Below are 22,828 nucleotides of genomic sequence, written 5' to 3' on the forward strand. Positions count from 1 at the left end.
CCTAGGACATAACTTTGCAGTGCAGAACTGTTAGGCCAAAGAGTACGCACTGTGTGATCTTTCTAGAAACTGAGAAAATTGATGGGGAGATTTAACTAAGCTTTGGGAAAATGACATGAATTATTTTACAACACTCTTTTTGGTCTCTGTAAAGTACTTTGCTCCTGTTTTATGTATTGTATAGTCACAGGAAATTATACACTGCGGGGTGGGGGTGTATGGGGGGGGGTGATTGCCTGGACTGTAATTGCCTATAAATGCCAAATGCCTCAGAATGAATGTTTCAGTACCACACCAAAGAGCTCTCAGAGAACAGGAAACAGGGATTGGTGACTCACAATTCCCATACGAATATTCTAGAATAACCTAGGTGTAACTGCCTGGCTTGGCGACCTTTTCCCAGCTCTAGCCCAGAATTCACAGAAATCATAGAAATGCAAATGAGCCCCTAGGGTAACTGGTACCAAGTGAGCAGACAGTCCTCCCCAGGGCTGCCATGTCAGGGCATGACCTCCAACCTTCAAAACACACACTGCCTCAAAAGGGAAGCTTTCCATTTTTGACATTTAAAAAAAGTCTTCAGGAGATGAATTCCTGAGATGATATTCTTGCAACACACAGGATCCAATTCTACTTGTCCCTATTAAAAAGCACACATCTAGCCGGGCGGTGGTGGCGCACGCCTTTAATCCCAGCACTCGGGAGGCAGAGCCAGGCGGATCTCTGTGAGTTCGAGGCCAGCCTGGGCTACCAAGTGAGTCCCAGGAAAGGCGCAAAGCTACACAGAGAAACCCTGTCTCAAAAAACCAAAAAAAAAAAAAAAAAAAAGCACACATCTAATTGCAAGTATTTCAGATAAAGAATACTCAATCTATACTTCCATTTCCCCCACTTACTCTGTGTTATAGAATATTATTTTAAGGTTAATTTTGTTTGTGTTGCATTTGTTTAACTCTGTGAAGCTGTGTTACTGTGCCTGTCTAAAACACCTGACTGGTCTAATAAAGAGCTGAACGGCCAATAGCAAGGCAGGAGAAAGGATAGGCGGGGCTGGCAGGCAGAGAAAATATAAAGGAGAAAACTGGGAGGAGAGAGCTAGGAGCTAGAGAAGGAGGAGGACTCGAGGGGTCAGTCACCCAGCTACACAGCAAGCCATGAAGTAAGAGTAAGATTTACACAATTAAGAGAACGGGAAAAGCCCAAAGGCAAAAGGTAGTCAGAATAATTTAAGTAAAGTTGACTAGAAATAAGCCAAGCCAAGGCCGGGCATTCATAAGTGTGTGTTTACTCAGGAGCTGGGTAGTGGGGCCCCCAAAATGGAAAAAACAAACCACAACAAGTCTGTGTGCTATTTTTGTTATAAAGCCCATACCACATCTTATCATTCTAAAGTAATTACCTTTTAGTATCAAATATATATGCTTCTTATAAGTTGTGTCCAATGAAATAACTTTAACTTTAAAAATTAATAACCTTTAAAAAATACTAATAGTCAGGTGTGGTTGTGCAGGCCTTTAATCCCAGCACTAGGTAGGCAAAGACAGGCAAATCTTTGGGTTCAAGGCCAGCCTGGTCTACTGAGCAAGTTCCAGGATGGCCAGGGCTGTTACACAGAAACCCTGTCTGGAAAAAAAAAAAAAGAAAATAAAAATACCAATAAGCAATCGTATGTGACCACCCACGGAGCACCACGTTCTGCACTTTGTACAGACTTCTATTGCCACAGTATCTTGCTCCCTCTGCCTGAAGCACTTCCTTTAACATGACTTGTACTATGAAGAGCTGGTTTTATATCCACGCCTGTCTCATCCTTGTTTGGAACACGTCTTTGTTGGGTTTAGATCTAAGTCGACTGCTTGGCCTCCGCGCCATTAGCGATGCTCCCGCACGCCCTGTCCACACTTTTCCCCCAGGAAACCTGTATCCCAGTGTCTGTCACTGCTACCTTTCTTCTGTACGTCACATCTCCTTTCTTCCATTGAGTTATTTTAGGATTTTACTCCTCTCGCTGGCTTTAAGCAATTTAATTATGATATGCCTTAATGTTATTTAATTACAATGTGCCTTCCTAATATTTTCCTTTATCTTCTTATTGGGGTTTATTGAGTTTCTCAGATCTATGGGTCTATAGTTTCATCCTGATTTTTTTTTTAGCTCTTATCTCTGCAAGCATTTCTTCTGTTTTCACCCATTGTGGAAGGATGATGAGTACATATATGAGACCATGTGAAACCATCCACATATTTATTGATACTTTAAAGTTTTAAAACTCTTTTCTGTTTCAATGTGGGTAATTTCTACTGCTGTGACTTCATGGTTACTAAGCTTCCCTTCTCAAGTGTCCAGTTTGTCCCTAACTTTATCACTGTAGCTTTTATCTCTAGAACTTCTATGTGAGTCTTTAAAGACATTACGTCACTATTTAACTTTTTCAGGTGACAATCATTCACTTACCACTATCTGACAGTCTTAACATCCGTGTCACTTATGAATCCATTTTGATGCTAATTTCTTTGCCTTTTCACTATTGGTTACATATTTGCCTGTTTCTTCGTGTATTTCTTAGCTAATAATGATAACAAACTTTATAAAAGAAAGAATAAATTTGTCCAGATGTGGTACCATACACTTGAGAGCTAAAGACAGGAGGATCAGGAGTTCAGAGTCATCCTCAACTATACAATGAGTTCAAGGACAGATAAGATTTAAGATACCATCTCAAATATTAGAAATAAGTTTGACAGTAGAAGAATTTAAGGCTTGTGCTTAAGTGTTTACTAATTTATAAGATATTTTCACATGTATTATTGCACCTGATTCTCACATACCCCTGTGTGGGGAGAGCCCACAGAGGTTTCCTAGTGAGATCTGAGCTTGCTTTACCCAGCAGGGCTGCATAAAGGGGTGATTTGACCACAGGCGTGGTTACCAGGTGTTTGGAAGGGTCTGTACTTGGCTGTGCGATATGCTTTGATCTAGCAAGGGGAAGGTCATTTGCCCTGCCCCTTGGCATTGTTATAAAAAGACCTTTTGAAGAGACAGAAGGGGCCATTGGGTATCGACCCTGGTCTTCTGAAGCTATCCTGTGTTTCCATCTGTCTCATCTCCTCTATCTTTCTATCTACACGTTTCTTATTCCTCTCTCCTCCTCATAGGAACCCTGTAAAAGGTGGGAGCTGGCCTCCCACAGATGGTGCCCTGAACAGGGACTTAGGTTCAGGGACCCCCACACTCCTGTAGGGAAAGCAGAACTAAATTGAAATTTCGTAATATATGTGTGTGTGATAGGAATAAATACTACTATTATATTACATAAATTACTGTGTTCATAAACCCACTCATTCCTGATTTGTACATAAGGAGGCAGTGTCAGAGAGACCAACCTACAGAGCAGGTCAAGTGCTAGCAAGTGTCAAAGCTAGGACTATTTTCAGTGTGCCCGAGTCTTTGTCCGTGTTCCTTTCAATAAACCACATGATTCTTGGCCAAGAGCAATGAAGTCATGCATCAGGTTCTCAGGGGAAACAGGGAATCAGCTTTCTGCATGATATTCAAGAGCGAGATCTGAGCCTCTTTTGTATAAACGGTGAAATGAGATGACTCAGTATGGAGGTTTACAAAACAATTCTGTACACAGTTTTTTTTTTTTACTTTATCAATTATAATTTAAACCTGAATTCTCTTTTTACTAGTAACTAAAGGCTACTTTTATTACATATAACAAGAATTAAGTAATGAACTGGGCAAAGTGGTTGCACAAATATAATCTTCTCAGCACCCACAAGACCAAGGACCACAAGTTTCTGGTCAGCTTGGGCGATATAGTAAGTTCCAGAACAGATATTTCTAAAAGATAAAGATTTATTATCTTCAATAAGCCAAACACTGTCAGGAGTGCATATATTAGTAGGAATAAAGCAAGGCAGAGTTGGGGTATTGTAGAAAGTACTGTTAGTATAACTACTGATTTTCATGGTAAGGTCATGAAATACTGAAAGAGCTGAAAACATTTCAAAGTGGTGAAAACTGGATGTAAAGTAAAGATACCTGTACTTCCTCTACAGAATTGATCCCTTGCTTGTTTTGTTTTGTTTTTTAAACTGTTTCTCTGTGTAGCTTTGGTTGTCTTGGAATTCACTCTGTAGACCAGGCTGACCTTGAACTCAGAGAACTGCTTGCCTGTGTCTCCCAAGTGCTGGGATTAAAGGCATGCACCACCTGAATAATTCTTAAAGTCTTCTGATATTTAGTCTTTTTAGTAAATTACACACAGATTACACAAAATTACACATTGATCCAAATTCTGCACATAAATTCAAGGAGTTTGTGGACATACACCTTACTCACAAGCCCATTCTTGGACTTTTTACAGGTCCATGGGTTCTGAACTAGTAACTCCAACTATGCATATTCATGTGTATAACACGGCTTGTGTGTGTGTGCCACATGTGTTCCGGTGAGCACCCGCCAGTGTATGCATACATTGTGTAAGCATGCACACGTAACACTGAGTGCCTCCCTTGATCAGACTCCACTTGGTTGGTTGGTTAGTTGGTTGGTTGGTTGGTTGGTTGGTTGGTTGTTTTGAAGCAGGGTTTCTCAGGGTACCTTGAGCTCTCAGATTTGGCCTTGCTGGCTAGGCAACAAATTTCAGGGATTCTCCTGCTTCTGCCTCCATGGCATGAACAGCCATGCCTGTCTTTTGAATGCGTATTGGTAATCTAAATTCAGGTCCTTGAGCACACGCAGCAAACATATTACCCACTGAGCCATCCCCACAGACCCTCTTCAACATTTTAAGTGGAAAAGTTAATCAGCAATATCATAAGACTTTATCAGTAAGCAGATATGCTTGTAAGTGGCAGATATGCTCACACATAACCATAATAACAAGTCTACTGACTAATGTACAAGTGGAGTTCCACAGCAAGAAAAATGAAGGGACAAATACTTGAAGCATGAGTTCTGACAAAGCTGAGTGGCCATGGAGAGAAGTGAGGCATTTACATTTCTGACTTGGGTGTAACCAACATTTCTAAGGTCTTGACTTGAAAAGCAAATCTTAATGTGTCACTTTATTCTAAACATACTTAGTGTTTTCTTTTAGACTGATTAACTTACCCTCACAGCAACGCTCACTGCCTGGAAGTAGTTTCTATAAAGAATTAAAGCGGTAAATTACACAGGTTAAACATCTCACTTCTTCTCCCCGAACAGACAAAACAACAAACAACAACAACAAACCCCTTGAATCTTAAAATTCATCTACTCTGACTTCCTCTTTTCATAAACGAGAGTACTGAGACCACGCTCTTGTTTCCTAATAACACAACATGGTCACCAAGAATCCCATTTTCTGTCAGGGTGCAAGAGGTAAATATTAGAACATCTTAGGTTTACTTTTAAAACTAGAGGAGGCACCAGTTTAGCTTCATGAATATTTAACAGGTACGTTTTCAACAGCTCGGTCACCTGGTGCTTGGGGTAGGTGATTTTATGACACAAACAGCTAACGCGATCCCCCAGGAGTGGAGAATGCATTCCATAGTGAAATGGTTGGTGTGGTGTGTACCCTAATAAAGCTTGCCTGAGGATCAGAGGACAGAGCCAGCCACTAGACTAGACATAGAGGCCAGACAATGGTGGCACACTCCCTTAATCCTATCACTCCGAGAGACAGAGATCTGTCTGGATCTCTGTGAGTTCAAGGCCACACTGGGCTACATGAGATTGATCCAGTAAAGGAGAGAAACAGAGCCCGGCAGTGGTGACACGCGCCTTTAATCCCAGGAAGTAATACGGTAGGACAGAGAAAGGTATATAAGGCGTGAGAAAACAGGAACTCACTCTCTTTAGGCTGAGGTTTTCAGAGAGGTAAGAACTAGTGGCTGGCTGCTCTGCTTCTCTGATCTTTCACCCTGATATCTGGCTCTGGGTTTTTTATTAATAAGACCATCTAAGATTTATGTTACAGGTTGGGGGCAGAAGAGATGGCTCAGGGCTTGCTACTATTTCAGAGGACTGGAGTTTGACTTCCAGGTACCACTTAGGGCAGCTTACAACCTCTTATGACTGGCTCCAAGGGATCTAATGCCCTCTTTCTGGCCTCTGTGAGCACTTGTACATACACAAAATTTTTAAAAAATTTTTTGAAAAAAAAAAAGGTTGTACTATGACCCATTTTTCATTCTTTCTTCTCTCTCTCTCTCTCTCTCTCTCTCTCTCTCTCTCTCTCTCTCTCTCTCTCTCTCTTTATTTTCAGTATTTGCAATATTCTGCAGTTTATATATGCCTGGAAGAGACTGTGCAATCCAGTTGATATCTAAACTACTTTCACTAAATGAACAAACAGCTTTCCCTATACTAGAAAATGAAACAAAAGCAAATTATGATTATGTATTAGGAAAAAAATTCAAAATTATCAAGATTATTCAAAATACTTTAAATTCAGCCATTGGCAGTAAACATTATCCTGTGTATATATGTATATATGTACCATGAAGTATTAGTTAAGGATACTACAAAGTCCTTATCATTAACAATACATTTTCTTTTTCTTTCTTTTTTTTTTGTTTTGTTTTGTTTTTGTTTTTTGAGACAGGGTTTCTCTGTGTAGCAGTCCTGGATGTCCTGGAACTTGCTTTGTAGACCAGGCTGGCCTCAAACTTACTGAGAGCTTCCCAAGTGCTAGAATTAAAGGTATGTGCCACCACCACCCAGCAACAATACATTTTCCAGATCAAATTTTTACTACATTTTATTTCGTCATTTTACAGGCATGCACAGATGGGCCACAGCACACATGTGGAGATCAGAGGACAATGTGCAGAAGTCAGTTCTCTCCTTCCAGCATGCAGCTCCTGGGGATGAGCTCAGGATGTCTGGCTTGGGGGGAAGCACTTCACTCTGGACCATCTCACCAGGACACCGTAAGTTGAACGTGAGTACAGTAATAAATTTAAAATATATACAGGTTGAGCATTCTATATCCAGAACGCCTGAATGTCTCAGATTCTGAATTGTTTCGGGTTTTGGAATGTTTGCATATATCTAATGAGCTTCTGGAGAGAAGGCCATTTTAATAAAATCTATTTCTTAGAAGTAGCATGCGCCTAGTATCCTCTCACTGATGAGGATAGGTGAGAAATTTAAAGGGCCTCGGACTTTCTCAACTGTTTTTAAGGAAACTGTCTTTCTAAAAACCATTAAGTTGTTTTCCCAGATTCAATGAATAGGGAGATCTTTTATTTTATTTTATTTTATTTTGGTTTTTCGAGACAGGGTTTCTCTGTGTAGCTTTGCGCCTTTCCTGGAACTCGCTTTGGAGACCAGGCTGGCCTCGAACTCACAGAGATCCTCCTGCCTCTACCTCCCAAGTGCTGGGATTAAAGGCGTGTACCACCACTGCCCAGCGAGATCATTTTTAAGTAAGAATGCTGTCTCCATTTTAATCCTGGTTCTTTCTAACAACTTTTTTAGATTTATTCATTTAACTTGATGTGTATGATGGTTTGCCTTCATGTATATGTATGTGCACTACACACATGCAGTGTTCACAGAAGTCGGAAAAGGGCGTCAGATCCCATGAATTGGAGTTACAGAGAGTTGTGAACCACCACGCGGGTGCTGGGAATTACACCCAGGTCCTCTGCAAGAGCAGTGGGTGTGTTTAAGGACTGGAGCCCTCTCTCCAGCTCCAAATACTTGTTCCTAAACATAAGATCATCTGTGTTTCATATGTACCTTATACTGAGGGCATGAGGCCATTTCATACAACCTACTGCTTAGAAGTGGGGTATGCCCTGTGTTTTCACTGATGAGGTGAGCTGAGAAACTGCAGATGCCTGGGGCTCATTAACAGGGACTTCTGGGAGAAACAGCTCAGCTTCCCACTTTGTGAACAGGTGAAGAAATAGGAATCCTTGCACCATTTGCCTCCTGTGGTTTGCTGGATGCTTCTGCCCCACAAGGATGAGAACTGCATGGGAAGCATTTGGAAGGAGAGGGAACAATAGAAACTTTGATTTTTAGAAGAACACGATCAGAAACAGCCATTATCTTTCTCCATTCTTTTAAGAATTCAGGTCCAGAAACATTGAGCTTGAGATTAAAATCAGCACTTCAAAGGAAAAACCAGGCCAGTCCTCTGGCGGAGTACTTGAGAGCTGAAGATATGTGCATTTTCAGTGCCCTTTGGCCCCCTGCGCTGCCCCAGTCTCTGAGACTCCTGTTACCAGGATCCCAGCAACAGAACCCTTTCCTGCAGGGACTGTGGGTCGGTAAGGATGTGGACTTTTTCAAAGGGCTTGATAAGGCTACACCACGAACAACATTTGTAGCTACGCAAAGTAACCTAATAAGGGTCATCAAATATCATGCTTTGGGTGGTAAGGTGATCTAAACGGAGGATCATAAAGGAATGTTATCCCCCAGCTCTACAAGAACACAATTGAGCGACTGGCTGGTTCATTAAGAGAGGAGCCGCACAATGAATGGTACAGCCTTTGTTAAAGTCTGGGCATGACACAGGAAAAGCAATTTGGGTTCCCAAGAAAGCTCTGAGGAAGGCTTGGCTTGGCTTTGTTTTGTTTTTTAAAACGATGTGACATTTTTCTATGGCACTCACTTTCTAGGGCTAGCTGGTCATAATGAGTTTGTTTCCCTAAGAAGAGCCACGGAGTCACTCTACACTGTAATTCATACAGAATTGCTTTAAATGTGTGCCTGCTTCCCAAAGCACAACAGGTTGCATCCTAACTTCATGCCGAGGTGCTAAGTGTTCACCATTACTGCACAGAGGAACATGCTTAACTTCTGGAAGGCGTCTCCATTTTGAGAATGCACGAGTCCTTACTTCTGTGGCACTAGGACCTATTCAAATTGCAGTTGTATCACTTTCCGAGTCTCCTTGACATGCATCATTCAAGACCGTCTCAGCTTCACGTGGACTGGGAACTGCTCAATTTCTGCTTTAGCGAGAAAACAGCCCAACTCACAGACCATCTTAAATGACCAGAGTGAAAGGTGGCATGCTCACACAGAAACTGCTTAGAAGGAAACCTTCTAAAAAAAAAAAAAAATAGATTGCTGTCCGCAAGGCAACGCAATGGTGAAATCCTTATGCAAGAACACGACTTCCTATTAATCCTGGCTCTTCGAGACTTAGAAGAGCAAAAATGAGAATAAAGAACTTATTGCAATTTAGATCCTCTCTCCACTGCCTAGAGGCACAGACACAACACTGCATCACTAGCAATGCCCTGCTCTCAGCTTTAAAAACAAAAACAAAAACGTAACTGTAGAATCTCTTCAGAGAAAAAAAGAAAAAAGGGAGTTTTGCTTATCCACACTAAAACTATAGACTGTAGGAGCCATTTCACTGGCCTGAAAGCATCAGGCTTCTAAGCAACAGTACATATACCTTCTAGAAGGCAACACCAAGTGGATACTGAGTTACTTCAGCACTTCTCAAATAGTTCATATCCATTCCTGAATAGAAAATCAAAGTCTACCCAAGAATTATGTGCAATTTTTAAATCCAACCCTGCATCAACGAAAGCCATCCTTTCTTAGCAATTTGGAAGACACAATTAAGAATTGTGTGAGCATCATACCAAAGCTATCATTTGTATTGATTATGCAAAGTAACCCCAGAGCAAGGAAGTTTAGTGAGAAAATCTGTAAGGCAGTTTAGCTCAAATTAACAATCTCAAGAAAACGCCAGCCGCCATGTCTGGGACTGCCATGGGCAAAGGGAAGCGTCTGCATACGTACCTGCTCCCGAGGGTCTTAGCACCTGGCAGTTGGAAGTCCAGAGAAACAAACGGATTTAAAATTCAGTCTCTCTGAGCTGTGCCTGTCCTTGGATAGCCATCTGCAAAAGGCAGTGTTTGAGCAAAGAAAACAAGCAACTCACTCTAGACTGAAATATGTTCTGCCTACTAGTACAGATTTTAATCGCAAAAGAATTTAGCCTAGGTAGAAAGGCCAACCTGAAACACGGGTGTGGCTTGGAACTATAAAAAAAAAAAAAATCAAGAGGCAACACTGTGGATGACAACACCATGTCTAATATATTGTGAGACTGCACCCAACCTCGGAGAGTGTGTTCACACAGGCTTTGAAATGGGACTGTCCCATGAACTCCTGTATTATTTTTATATACATTCCTTCATCACTTTAATTGTAAATGCCAATTTTTTTAATCATGTGAAAAACCATTAAGCAATTAGCATTAATTTGTGTTTCCTAGAAAGAATTAAGAAATTGTGTTAAGACAACAACAACAACAATAATAATAATTATTATTATTATTATCCTAACCCCAGAGTCACTGGACTAATTTCAAACTAACATAAACGTTGCCTTTAAATAGTACCTGGGAACATGATAGCACTTTATGCAGTGTTCAGCTAGGAAGAGCCTCCGGGGCTAGAGTCCAAGTGTACTTTTGAACTGGCCCCAGAACAGTTTCCTTACGGACTTTACAATCCACATTTATGGTGTGGTGGCGGCACATTCTGAGGAGGAAGTCTGAAACCTCTTTTATAATGTCTCCATAAAAAAATAGACATTACAAAACAGCTTTACAAAGTGAAAGAAAAAGTAATTTTGAAAGTACAAGCAACCTTAAAACAAAAGTAAGTACTGCACGCACTTTTAGAATTTCGTGGATATGAATGTGAAATTCTAGACATGCAAACTTGCTGACAGACAGCAGGGCAGCCGTTGCCAGAACACAGGGATCGCCTAGGAATCACATGCAAAGGGACATGAGGCGACTTTTAGTAGCAATGCAAATACTGTGTGTCTCTGATTGTGGTGATTTTATGGTTGCATACACCTGTCAAAACAGAGCTAACTGCCACTTAACACGGATGCAATCTACTATTCCGGCAGTACGTCTCCATGAAAATAGACACATGCATTCAAACAAAGGGATAGTCTTTCCTATAAGGCCACAAGCTGGTTGAATTAGAAGAGTTAGGCAGAATTCCAAGGGACAAATATAAGGAAATATATTCTGTCTGGGTGGCCCAGATCCACTCCAGGATAGCTCTGGGATGTAAGATTAACTTCATCGGTCCATCTCCAACACAGGCTCAGAGTGTTTGGGGTAGGGGCACTGAGGATTTTCTTTGGGAATTCATAAGTGAGTGAACATGAGGACATGACTGCTCCAAATATGGTTGAGGAGAAAGTTTTATTGTAGATATGAGGGAGAGAATGGTCATAGGCACAGGGAAGGGCCCAAACTGAACGGGGGGGGGGGGGCAGCAGACTGAACCAAGCCATGAGAGTGGAGAGAGGCGGGAGAGCCAGACAGGAAGAGAGGAGGGAGAGGGGGCCAAGAGAGGAACCGGGAGCCAAGAACACCAAGAGAGAAACCAAGAGAACCAAGAGGGCACGTAGCCAAAATGGCTGGGTTATACAGGAGAAAAGAGAAGCTAGCAGAAGCCACTCAGGGGCTGGAGAGGTCTAGGATAGGGGGTGGGGTATGCCAGCAGGAAGACTCTGTGACAGACACTTGTGAGTAGGGAGTGAGGGAGATTGGCAGCCAGAGTCCCCTTTGATATGTTAAAGAGGCACGTCTGCCATTTGTCCTGAGTTTGAGACCTAAGGATAGATAGGAAGTTGGATGAAGTAAACATTCTTGCACCAAAAATTCTATTTCATGTAACATTTAGAAAAATTAGGTCACGAGTAAGGATAGAAGGCCGGGTTAGAGGACGCGAGTTGTGAAAGACAATATAAACTGTGGTAATTGTATGTAAACCTAACACAAGCTAGACTCATCTGCTCCAGTGGAAAAACCGCCTCCATCTGAGCAGGCTGTGGGCAAGTGAGCCTGTAGGGCATTTTCTTAAGCAATGATTGATGTGGGAGGGCCCAGCCCATGTGGGTCCTGAGTTCTATAGGAAAGCAGGCTGAGCAAACCAGTAAGCAGCACCCCTCTGTGGCCTCTGCCATCAGCTCTGCCTCCAGGTCCCTGTCTGGTTTGAGCGTCTGTCTTGGCTTCCCAATGGACTGTCACTTGGGATATATGAACCTAATAAACGCTTTCCTCCCCAAGCTGCTTTTGGTCACAGTGTTCTATCACAGCAATAGAAACCCTAACTAAGACAAAAGCTAACTGTTTTTCTAGCTTCAACCAGTCAGAGTAGTTTTCTCTTCTTCCTCATTTACAGTACATAAAAATGTAACTGATAGTCAAGTGTAAAACACTTGGTGAAGATCCATGGCTTCAGAATGGCCATTACAGAAGCTCACTGAGATGTACAGAGTATGGGACTGGGCAGGTGTTTCAGTGGCTACCTTAATCCAGCTGTGTGATGTTTTTATTCATGAGGTCAGCACAATAAAGTGAATTTATCTAATAAGTTAATAAATATATATAAAATAAAATTTAAAAGATAAAAATTCTGCTATTCTAAAAGGCCATTTATAATGTTTGTGATGCCACCACTAGAGCAGGGAATTGTGCTTATGTGTCTGTACTGGTCAAGTCTGATTTCCCCTACCACTATCCCACAAAGACAGAAAATCAAGTATCTGTCCTGGGTAGCTCTTCAAATATTGATCCTGAGTAGTTACTCTTCTTTAAATTTGAAAATATAGAAAATCCTTTAATCCCAGCTCTCGGGAGGCAGAGGCAGGTGGATCTCTGTGAGTCCGAGGCCAGACTGGTCTACAGAGTGAGTTCCAGGAAAGGTGTAAAGCTACACAGAGAAACCCTGTCTCAAAAAACCAAAAAGAGAGAGAGAGAGAGAGAGAGAGAGAGAGAGAGGGAGGGAGGGAGGGAGGGAGGGAGGGAGGGAGGGAGGGAGGGAGGGAGGGAGGGAGGAAGGAAGGAAGGAAGGAAGGAAGGAAGGAAGGAAGGAAGGAAGGAAAGAAGGAAGGAAAGAAGGAAAGAAAGAAATAGAAAATGATAAAACCTATAAAATAAGCAAACCATTTAGGGGAAAACAGAGTCAACGTTAAGAATGTCTAAAGTAGCAATAACAAGTCAGGCATAGGGGCACAAGCCTGTAACCAGCACTTGAGAAGTGGAGACATAAGGACCAGGAGTTCAAGGTCATCCTCTACCACACAACAAGTTTGAGACTAGCCCATGCTACATGATATCCTATCTCAAAAAAACCCCAAAACCTGCTGCTAAAAACTGTATAAAGCAAAATGATGCCAAGTCACTGGTAAAGCCAACTGTATAATGTGGCTTTAACACTTGTGAATATTTGAGGGAACCGTAATTTCAATGATCACAGCGTACATTAATTACTAGAAAACAAAACTTCTGAGTCAAGGGCTGACGTGATAGCTCAGCAGGTAAAGGTGTTTGCCACCAAGCCGGACACTGACAACCTGAGCATAATCCACAGAACCCCCGTGGTAGAAGAAGAGAATCAATTCTTGCAAGTTAGTCCCTGACCTCCACACTCATCCCACACATACACAAACACATGTCCAAATGTTTGTTTTTAATTTGAATCAAAATTGTATATGTAACTCAAATATTTGGAGAAACAAGAACATTTAGAAAATGTGTGATTGCATCCTCAGGACAGGAGCCTCGTCTTTAAATTTTTGTAAACACACACACACACACACACACACACACACACACACACACACACACACGGAGAGAGATCTGTTTTCAAAAGCTTTGTCAACGTGTCTGTAAGAATATTTTCTATACAGTTTGTGATTATGTGTGCATGTAGTCCAGAAGTTGACATAGCACATCTTTCTCCTCATTCTTTGAAGTGAAGTCTCTCACTGAACCTAGAGCTCACTTGTCTGCTAGACTAGCTGGCCAGCAGGCTCCTGGGACCTGCCGAGATCTCAGCACCCCTCAGCCCTAGCTCTGTAGACATGCACTGCCCACTTGGCTTTTGATGTGGTCCTTGTGCCTGCACAGGAGACACCCTCGAATGAGCCATCTCCCCAGTTCTCCATGTCTTAAAAGCTGTCTGTTTCTCCAAAACTTCTAAAGCACCACAGTGGTAGCTAAGAACTTGGTACTTGGTGACAGAAGCAGTTTGTGAATTCATCGAGCTCTATATTTACAATTTATGACATTGTCTGAATGGCTTTGTTAATTAGAGTTTCAAAAATGGGAAAAAATTTCAGTGTCCTTGCCCTCAATATATTTAACAGGTAATCTAACAGAATATGAATGAACACAATACTCGGTAAAATAATAAATTGGAAACCTCATCTTTAACAACCCTAGTTTTACCCACTTATATTAGACATTTTTAGCAAAGTTCTTTGGACAAAAATGTTCTAAGGAGACAATGCACATATCTTACAGAACTTGGATATATAGATAACATTATTTAAATTAAAGTTACTTTAACTCAATACTTCATCTCAGTTCAGTCAGTGATTATTAAGTGTCCACTATATCCAATACACTGCAGGGACTTCTCAATGCTGCAGAGACTGGTGGAGGAAGATATCACACAGAACTCGAAATCAGCCTTTGAAAAACTGGCAGATCACAGGGATTCTTCTCATCTTAATTCAGCAATTAGGGAAAAAAAAATAGATGCCAGATTTTTAACATCTAGAAAAAAAAATGTATCCCTTAGAATCAGTAGGTGTCAAACTTGTTGTGAACAGAATACATATGGGTAGCTAGACGGAAGGGCAGGGTTAAGTATCTAAGGAACATGAACAAAGGTGTGTTGGCAGGGGAGCCCACGGTGTGCAACAAACACCTGAAAGCAAATACACCGGCCGTGGGAGGGTGCCTGCTTCAAATCATAACGCTTCTCCTGAACCCAAATTACCAAAGGAACAGGCACAGTGGAAATTGCCTCCCCTCCCTGCACGTAGGTAAGGGATGCTGCAGCTCTGCCTGACTTTTAAGTCACATTTTCTTGTTTGCTTAAGATGTATCTATGTGTACCTTATAGAGAGAGGGTTTTTTGCTGTAAGTGTGCACCTGGTCCACATGCATGCCTGGTGACTGTGCAGGCCCGATGGAGTCAGAGCCCCTGGAACTAGAGTTACAGGTGTTTGTGAGCTGCCATGAGGGTCCCGGGAACTGAACCCAGGTTGTCTGCAAGAGCAACAAGTGCTCTTCACCATGGAGTCATCTCTCTAGCCCACTGTTTTTGTTAAATCAACATGAATGCTCATCGCCCATTGGAAGCAATAATCACTACTGTCTTCCTTGTCAAAAGCAGGTAATGTCAATTTTATATGTCAATATGCAATACGCAAATATGTCAATATTAGGCAAGAAAATAATACCCTGAAGCTACTACCTCTAACATGATCCCCAGAATCTGTAAAGACACACGGGACTTTTGCAGCTGCTGGTGAAGGGCAGGATCCTGGGGAGAGGGAACTGTGCCCTGGGTTATCTCTGCCGGCCCAAGTGTCTCTCAAATCAGAGGAGGAAAGAGATTCTAGTGCCGAGAAGCCTGACCTGTTGTCCCTAACCGTGACTATGGAGGGAAGGAGCCCTGAGTGAAAGAGTGTGGGCGGCCACCAATGCAGGGAACGACCCCCACGTTTACATCCAGCAGGAAGGGGAGCCTCAGGGAAGCGACTTCCGCCAACATGAGCCCTGAAACGATCTTTCTATAGACCCCATAGAAAGGAATACAGCTCTGCCCGATACCTTAACTTGGCCTGGTCGCACCTGAGCCAAACTCCTGACCTATAGTACAGGAAGGTAATAAATCTGTGCCGGTTACCCTGCTACAGTCGTAGCAATGGGAGCAACTGAGAGAGTTAATACAGACTCAGGCAGTTTTATTCCAGAGTCAGCTAATTTTATCACCTTGGCCTTGGACTGGTCACAAGAGAGAACAGCTATTACTTGGAGGACTGGGAGGAGAGAGCAGAACAAGGTGTCTTGGGAGAGGACCAACGTTGTCTTTACAGTTCTCCTTATATAGGTTTCCACTCCATCACATTACATAAAACACTGGAGTACCGGCTTGGGGCCAGAGCGACGGACAAGGACCTGGGACCAATCCTCAGGGTGAAAAGAACGACAGCAACAACAAAAACTCAGAAGTTAGGCGAGGATTTGGTTAGCATCTTAAAATGGGAAATAGTACAAAAATGTAAATAATCAGGAGTCTGCCAATAATGCCAAGCAAAGGCCTTTAATCCCAGCACTCGAGAGGCAGAGATGGGTGGATCTCTGTGAGTTCAAGGCCAGCCTGGTCTACAGAGTGAGATCCAGGACAGGAACAAAAACTACTCAGAGAAACCCTGTCTAGGGGGGAAAAAAAATGTGCACTACCATGACTTAGCTAAGGCCTTTGTCTTATCTTTTTATTTTTTGGAGGGGCAGGGGGCTCTCACTTTGTAGATGAGGCCGGCCTCAAACTCACAGAGATCCACTTGCCTCTGCCTCCCAAGTGCTGGGATCAAAGGCATGCGCCACTGTCTTATCTTTCTTAACAGATAAGGCCCAGAGATCATTCCTGCTACCCTGCCTTTAGCTACCATTCTCATTACAGTCCTAAGAGCAGACCCAGGGGTAATATAAAATCAGATTCCTAGACCCCAAAGATTCTCCTTCAGAAGTTTTAGGACAGGATCGAAGAATCTGAACAGGTACAAAATTTGGAAATTCTGAATTTTGTCCTCTAATAAATGGCTGGAAATGCTGAGGCACCCTTATATTCTCCCCTAATCACTGGAGACCTTGGCTCCTCTGAGCAAGACTCAAAAAGCCACTCTGGTCAGAGATCACCCTGGAAGCTAGCCCCTCTAAGAGCAAACTAATTGGTTAACTGCGCAGTTTTGACAGGAGCAGATCAGATTCTGCTCTGACCATGTAATGTGCTTTGGGCAATTCACATTATGTTCTGTGCCTTCGTTTTCTCATTTGCATAAGGGAAGTGAAAACCTACCAACCAACGGTGTTGCCATGGCAGCTAAATTTAGCACAGTCCTTGAAGCATCTAAATACTACGATTACCAGCACGCTGCACTTCTACATTTAGATGAAATCTGAGCAAAATAAGCATTTTGAAAGCTTTAATGTTTTTACTCTCCTAACAGAATCTAGGAAGATGAGATATTTAGTGGAAACAAATATTAGCTTCCATCCTGAACAACATGGGAATCAAAGTGTTTTCTGAGGAGTGTTTGAAAAGGAAAAGTGAGCCATCCTCTTTGAGGATGCATATATATCTCGAGAGGGAAGGTGTGATTTTATTCCAAAACTCTAAAATTGTTGGCTGCAACAAAAAGATATTTTTCCTTATTCACAAGTATCTACGAAATCGGCCTTTTATTTTTGACCTTTGGATCTTAAGTGCCAAGCTCGTGGATCGCAGAGAGGCTCCCACGACAGGTTAATGTATTAGCTAAGTGGGTGGGCCTCCATTCTGACAGGAAGACGGTTGAAAGTGAACCGAACGACTTACTCACAGTTACAAAGCAGGTTGAATAATCTTAACCACCAGGTGCATCTGCGACACATGTCTATCAAGCCATTAAACGTACCCAGTCATTAACACTAAGATAAACAGGTATGAGAGCAAAGAGTACAGCAGAGCCGGGACACGTGACAGCATTGCTATTAGATGACATGGGGCGGAGCGAGGTCACAACTAGAAAAAACGAAACTGACGGTATCAATAACTGACGAATCTGTGGTGAAGAGCGAAGTTGGGGTGATGTAATAGATGCTGGGTCCAAAGCAGCTCCCCAGTGGCAGTGCTGGTGACAACGTTCTATGCAAAGTTCTGGCCGGATAAAATAGAAGGTTTGTAATTGGGTAAACTGAGGCCTAAAGTCAGGTTTCCGTTAATCCCTTAATCCACCCACAAAGGTCAACTACTTTGAACAAGGACATTCAGTTCTGGATCAATCTAAACTGCCTGTATCAGCTCAAAGACCCTCGGCCATGCTCGGCCGTCATATAAAATCGTCTTGCTTTCCCAGCATTTTGCTTCCCTCTGCCCCTGGGAAACAGCCTTGGCAGTTTGATCCCCAAAGAACCTTTCTTCCTCCCCATGGAGTGGTCTGGTCCAGTGGTTTTACTGTGCCCTCAGTTATAATAGACAGTTCCTCCCTCATCACCTCTATCACTTAGCATCGTCTCCTTATTTACGTTCACTGCTGTGCTGGGTAATTTTATATCAACTTGACACGAGCTAAGTCATCTGAGAGAGAAGGGAACCTCAACTAAGAAAATGCCTCCATAAGATTGGGCTATAGGCAAACCTCTAGGGCAGTGGCTCTCAACCAGTGGGTCGAGACCCCTTTGGGGATCAAATGACCCTTTCACAGGAGTCGCCTAAGACCATCAGAAAGCACAGATATTTACATTACAATTCATAACAGTAGCAAAATGACAGTTATGAAGTAGCAATGAAAATAATTTTGTGGTTGGGAGGGTATTAGGAAGGTCGAGAAACACTGCTCTAGGGCATTTTCTTAATTAGTGACTAATGGATCCAGCCTCTTGTGGGTAATGCTGTCTCTGGGCTGGTGGTCTTTCGTTCTCTAAGAAAGCAGGCTGAGCAAGCCATGAGGATCAAGCCAGTAAGCAACACCCCTCCATGGCCTGTACATCAGCTCCTGCCTCCAGGTTCCTGCCCTGTTTGAGTTCCTGTCCTGACTTCCTTCAGTGATGAACAGTGACGTGGGAGCATAAGCCAAATAAACCCTTTCCTCCCCAAGTTGTTTTGGTCATGGTGTCGCATCACATAAATAGTAACCCTAACTAACACAACTACTACATCAAATTTTTCTCTCCTTTATTCTTGACAGAAAAGATAAGAAGCTTGAGTTGATGGAACTGTCAGGGTTTGTCGGTTGAGCCAGGGTCTCACTGTGCAGCCCCAGCTGACCTGGAACCCCCTATGCAGCCATCAGTGTTGATCTCTTTCACCCTCCTCAGAGCTGGATTACAGGCGCCTGCTACCATGCCCGGCTCAGTAGAACATTTCTATGGAAAAGTTTCATGAAAGCACTGAAGAGAATTAGTTTAGAGCATTCATGTTAAAAAATATACTATGAGCTTAGCTCAGTGTTAGACTTATTTTTGGATTGGCAGCCAACAGACTTGCACCGTCTTAGATTGCATACGTATGGATCTATAACAGCTATTTTTCTCATTTCGAACAAAAGTTAACAAGCAGGGAGAGATTATTTTGGCCCAGTGTGAGGGTACATTCCATCATGACAGGGACAGTATGGTGGAAGGAACATAAGGTGACTGATCACATTGTGTGTGCAGACAGGAATCAGAGAAAGATAAATGTTTGTGCTCAGCTCAGTTTCTCCATTTTTATTTGCTCCCGAACCTCACCCTCTGGGGTGATGTCACCCAGACAGATCTCCCTAAGTTAAGTTGTTGAATTACATGAATTAGCATCAACACTGAGAGCCTGACACATAAAGATACCAAATACAAAGCTATGCAGTTAACCGATTAGCTTGATCATCGGGGCCATCACCTGAAGGACTGTAATATGAAAAAAAGGAAACTTGATTGTTATTCCTTGGAAGATGTAGCCGTGTCTGGAAATGAAAATCAAATTGCTAAATCAACCACAGACACATTGGAAACTCTATTAGTTGATGGTAAAACTCACTTATAATTGACTAGCAGGTTATTATCAGGAAGTATTTCAGTTCACTTTTCCATCCTTTCAGGAGACTTGTGGCCAGAGTTGCTAGTTCACAGGCTGACATGATGCAGTAGTGGCCCAGGCAAAGCTGGCCAGCTTCTCCTCTGTTAGCAGTCAACAGGTGTGCAGCTGACTGGAGGGGCTGGCTGCCTACAGCATGACACAGGGAGATGCTATCCCAAGGCCAGGTAAGATGAGGACTTTCCTAAGTCCATCAATTCTTGTTTTAGATTAACTTCCAGAGCCTGGGGGCGAGAAACCTCAGATCCACTACTGTCAGGCTGTGTATCTCGGGCCAAATATCTCAACTTCTCAGAGCCTCAGATCCCTCCCCCTTCACAAGGCATTGGTTCAGAGTTCTAGAATTAACCTAAGTTGGCGGCTCTCCTCCACAGTGCTGGGGAATGAATGTGTCTAAGAGTTAATCACCTGCCTTCGTGACTTGACACATGCAAAACATTGTCTGTTACACTCAAAACAGGAGAAAATTCACCTTGGCCTTGACACTGGATTCCCCAACGACTGTCTCAAAGATAAATTCTGTGACAAACTCTGGTCCTCTTCCAACAGAGTCAAGACCTTGCTAGGAAAATGACCTAGAGTTCAATTTCTGCTCATCTTTCAAAAGCAACTGAAGTTTTCAAAGGCCTGAGAATTGTCTATAAACCTTATTTTACTGATTGCTGACTCTGATTATGCATTGCTAAATTCTACATGAGTTTCTCTAATACTAAAAAGCAACGTCACCACAGTTTGTTTCATTTAAAAAAAAAAAACACATTCTTTATTACAGATCAGAAAAATCCCAACAGAGGAGCATCCTGCAACTTCAGCATTCTTCCTCCAAATTCTCAAGATCATCAAAACACAAGGAGACTATGAGAACTGAGACAACCAAAGACAGCCTAGGGTGCAGAGTTACATGCGGAATGGGATCCTGGAACAAAAGGCCATAGGTAAAACAAGGGAGTAATAAGTACCCTGTGCATTCTAGTAACAATATGAGCTCATTCATCATAACTAATAGAACAGGCAGTATCAGACGTTAATAATAGGGCAATGTGCCAGTGAGGGGACACAAGGAATACTCTGAACATTTATCTAAAAGATAAAGTCTATTAATAATTATTTAATGTCACTACAATGAAATATCATCTCACCGCTGCCATAGTAGTCATAATTAAGGAGACAGATAACAAACACTGGTGAGTATGTACTATGTGGAGAAATACAAACCTTCTCACACTGCTGCTAGATACAGCACCTTCGGAAGTTTGGCAGTTCCTTGAAATGCAATCACCATGTGACTCAGCATTTCCACTTCTGGATACTATAAGTACCCACAAGAAACAAAAGCAGAGTCTGAAGAGATAACTTAGTGGGTAAGAGCAATGGCTGCTTTTCCAGAGGACCCAGTGTCATATCCCAGTATTCACATGGTGGCTCACAACTGTCCCTAACTCCCGCTCCAGAGGGTCCAACACTCTTCTGACCTCCTTGGGTCATCACAGACAGACATATGAGCAGGCAAAACACCCACATGTATAAATTTTTAAATTAAGAAATGAAAACAGCCGGGTAGCATTGGCACGCACGCCTTTGATCCCAGCACCTGGAAGGCAGAGGCAGGAGGATCTCTGTGAGTTCAAAGCCAGCCTGGTCTACAGAGCAAGTTGTAGGACAGGCTCCAAAAACGACACAGAGAAACCCTGTCTCAAAAAAAACAAAAAAAAAAAGAAAAGAAATGAAATGAAAACAAAGCCAGGCAGTGGTAATGCATGAACTGAGATTAAGAGCTCCTTAATCCCAGCACTTGGTAGGCAGAGATCTCTGTTGAGTTCTAGGCCAGCCTGGTCTACAGAGCAAGTTCCAGGACAGCCAGGGCTACATAGAGAAACTCTGTCTCAAAAAAAAAAAAAAAAAAAAAAAAAAAAAAAAAAAAAAAAAAAAAGGAAGGAAGGAAGGAAGGAAGGAAGGAAGGAAGGGAGCCTCAAAACATTCCTAAGTGTTCCTAACAACATCAATCACTAGGATTGTGCAGCTCAAGCTCTGCCCCACTCTGAGTTCCTCCATACTGCACAAGGCAGAAGGTCCTCTGCCTCCACTGGAATACAGGCATGGAGAAAGAATGACTTCACAGCTTGTTAATGCACACTACCTGTTCTGCGTGAACCATGAGGCATGGACGGATGACTTATTTATGCAAATGAAAGCGTTAACACCTACAGACTTATCAAAGCCGACCAGGCATACATAGGCACAAGGGCATATTAAAATCATATCTAGAGACTGAAGAGATGACCGAGCAGCTTAGAGCACTAACCCTTGCAAAGACACGGGGGTTCTATTCCCAATTCCCACATGGTAACTCACAACTATCTGAAACTCCAGTTCCAGGAGATCCGATGTCCTGTTCTTACCTCCACAGGCAGCAGGCATGTACGTGGTGTACATAGATACATGCCAGCAAAATATTCATACACATAAAATGAAATAAATAAATCTTAAAAAATAAACTTACTTTTTTTAAAAAAAAGTGTGTGTGTGTGTGTGTGTGTGTGTGTGTGTGTGTAAGAGAGAGAGAGAGAGAAAGAGAGAGAGAGGAGAGAGAGAGAGAGAGAGAGAGAGAGAGAGAGAGAGAGAGAGAGAGAGAGAAAACAGATAGACAGACAGATGCCAGGTTCATGTGCATAATGACCACACCAGATCAATGAAGGGAGCAACGTTCTCACCTGGACCCCACAAGAGCATCTCACACTGCAATGGCTGTACCACACCAACCTGTCATCTCCACTATTCTGGGACACTGGGGATATCACAAGGCAGAGAACTCCTGAATGTCCCCAGGGCTTGAGCTCAGAATGGTGCTCTCTAGAAATGCCATCTATCCAGCCATTCCTTTGTCTACTGGCTCTCTGGATTCAGTCCTTCATCTCTGCCTCTGCCTCCAATAGTCCTCTTTGAACTCTGTGTTCATTAATCTGTATGTACGTGCCTCAAGTAGAATGCATGGCCTGGATCCTTTCAGTGATTCAGATTGGAATAAAAGAACCTGTGTTTGCCAATGGCCAGCTACCAGAAGGAAATCAGGACTACTTGGTAAATTGTAGCCAATGAAACTGAGCTAGGTTGTGAATTTATTATTCAATCAATTCTGACGTTGTAGAAAGATGCACAAAGTGTCTGTGCTTCTAAAATGGCATGCGCATGAC

General features: G+C 42.5%; 1 protein-coding gene across 3 annotated transcripts in view; it reads right to left on the reverse strand.

Annotated features, from left to right (window-relative positions):
• Pls1 (plastin 1) overlaps nt 1-22,828 on the reverse strand; it is a 101,020-nt gene that overhangs the window by 58,076 nt on the left and 20,116 nt on the right. The window contains exon 1 of one of the 3 annotated variants that reach the window (XM_076576835.1): nt 9,775-9,874. The exons of the other annotated variants lie outside the window; for them this stretch is intronic. The gene's annotated coding sequence lies outside the window, so the exon portion shown is untranslated. Of the gene's footprint in view, nt 1-9,774; nt 9,875-22,828 lie in introns of those variants that run through there. 3 annotated transcript variants of the gene reach the window in all.

The sequence above is a fragment of the Peromyscus maniculatus genome, chromosome 7, assembly GCF_049852395.1.
Source record: "Peromyscus maniculatus bairdii isolate BWxNUB_F1_BW_parent chromosome 7, HU_Pman_BW_mat_3.1, whole genome shotgun sequence".
Lineage (NCBI taxonomy): Eukaryota > Metazoa > Chordata > Mammalia > Rodentia > Cricetidae > Peromyscus > Peromyscus maniculatus.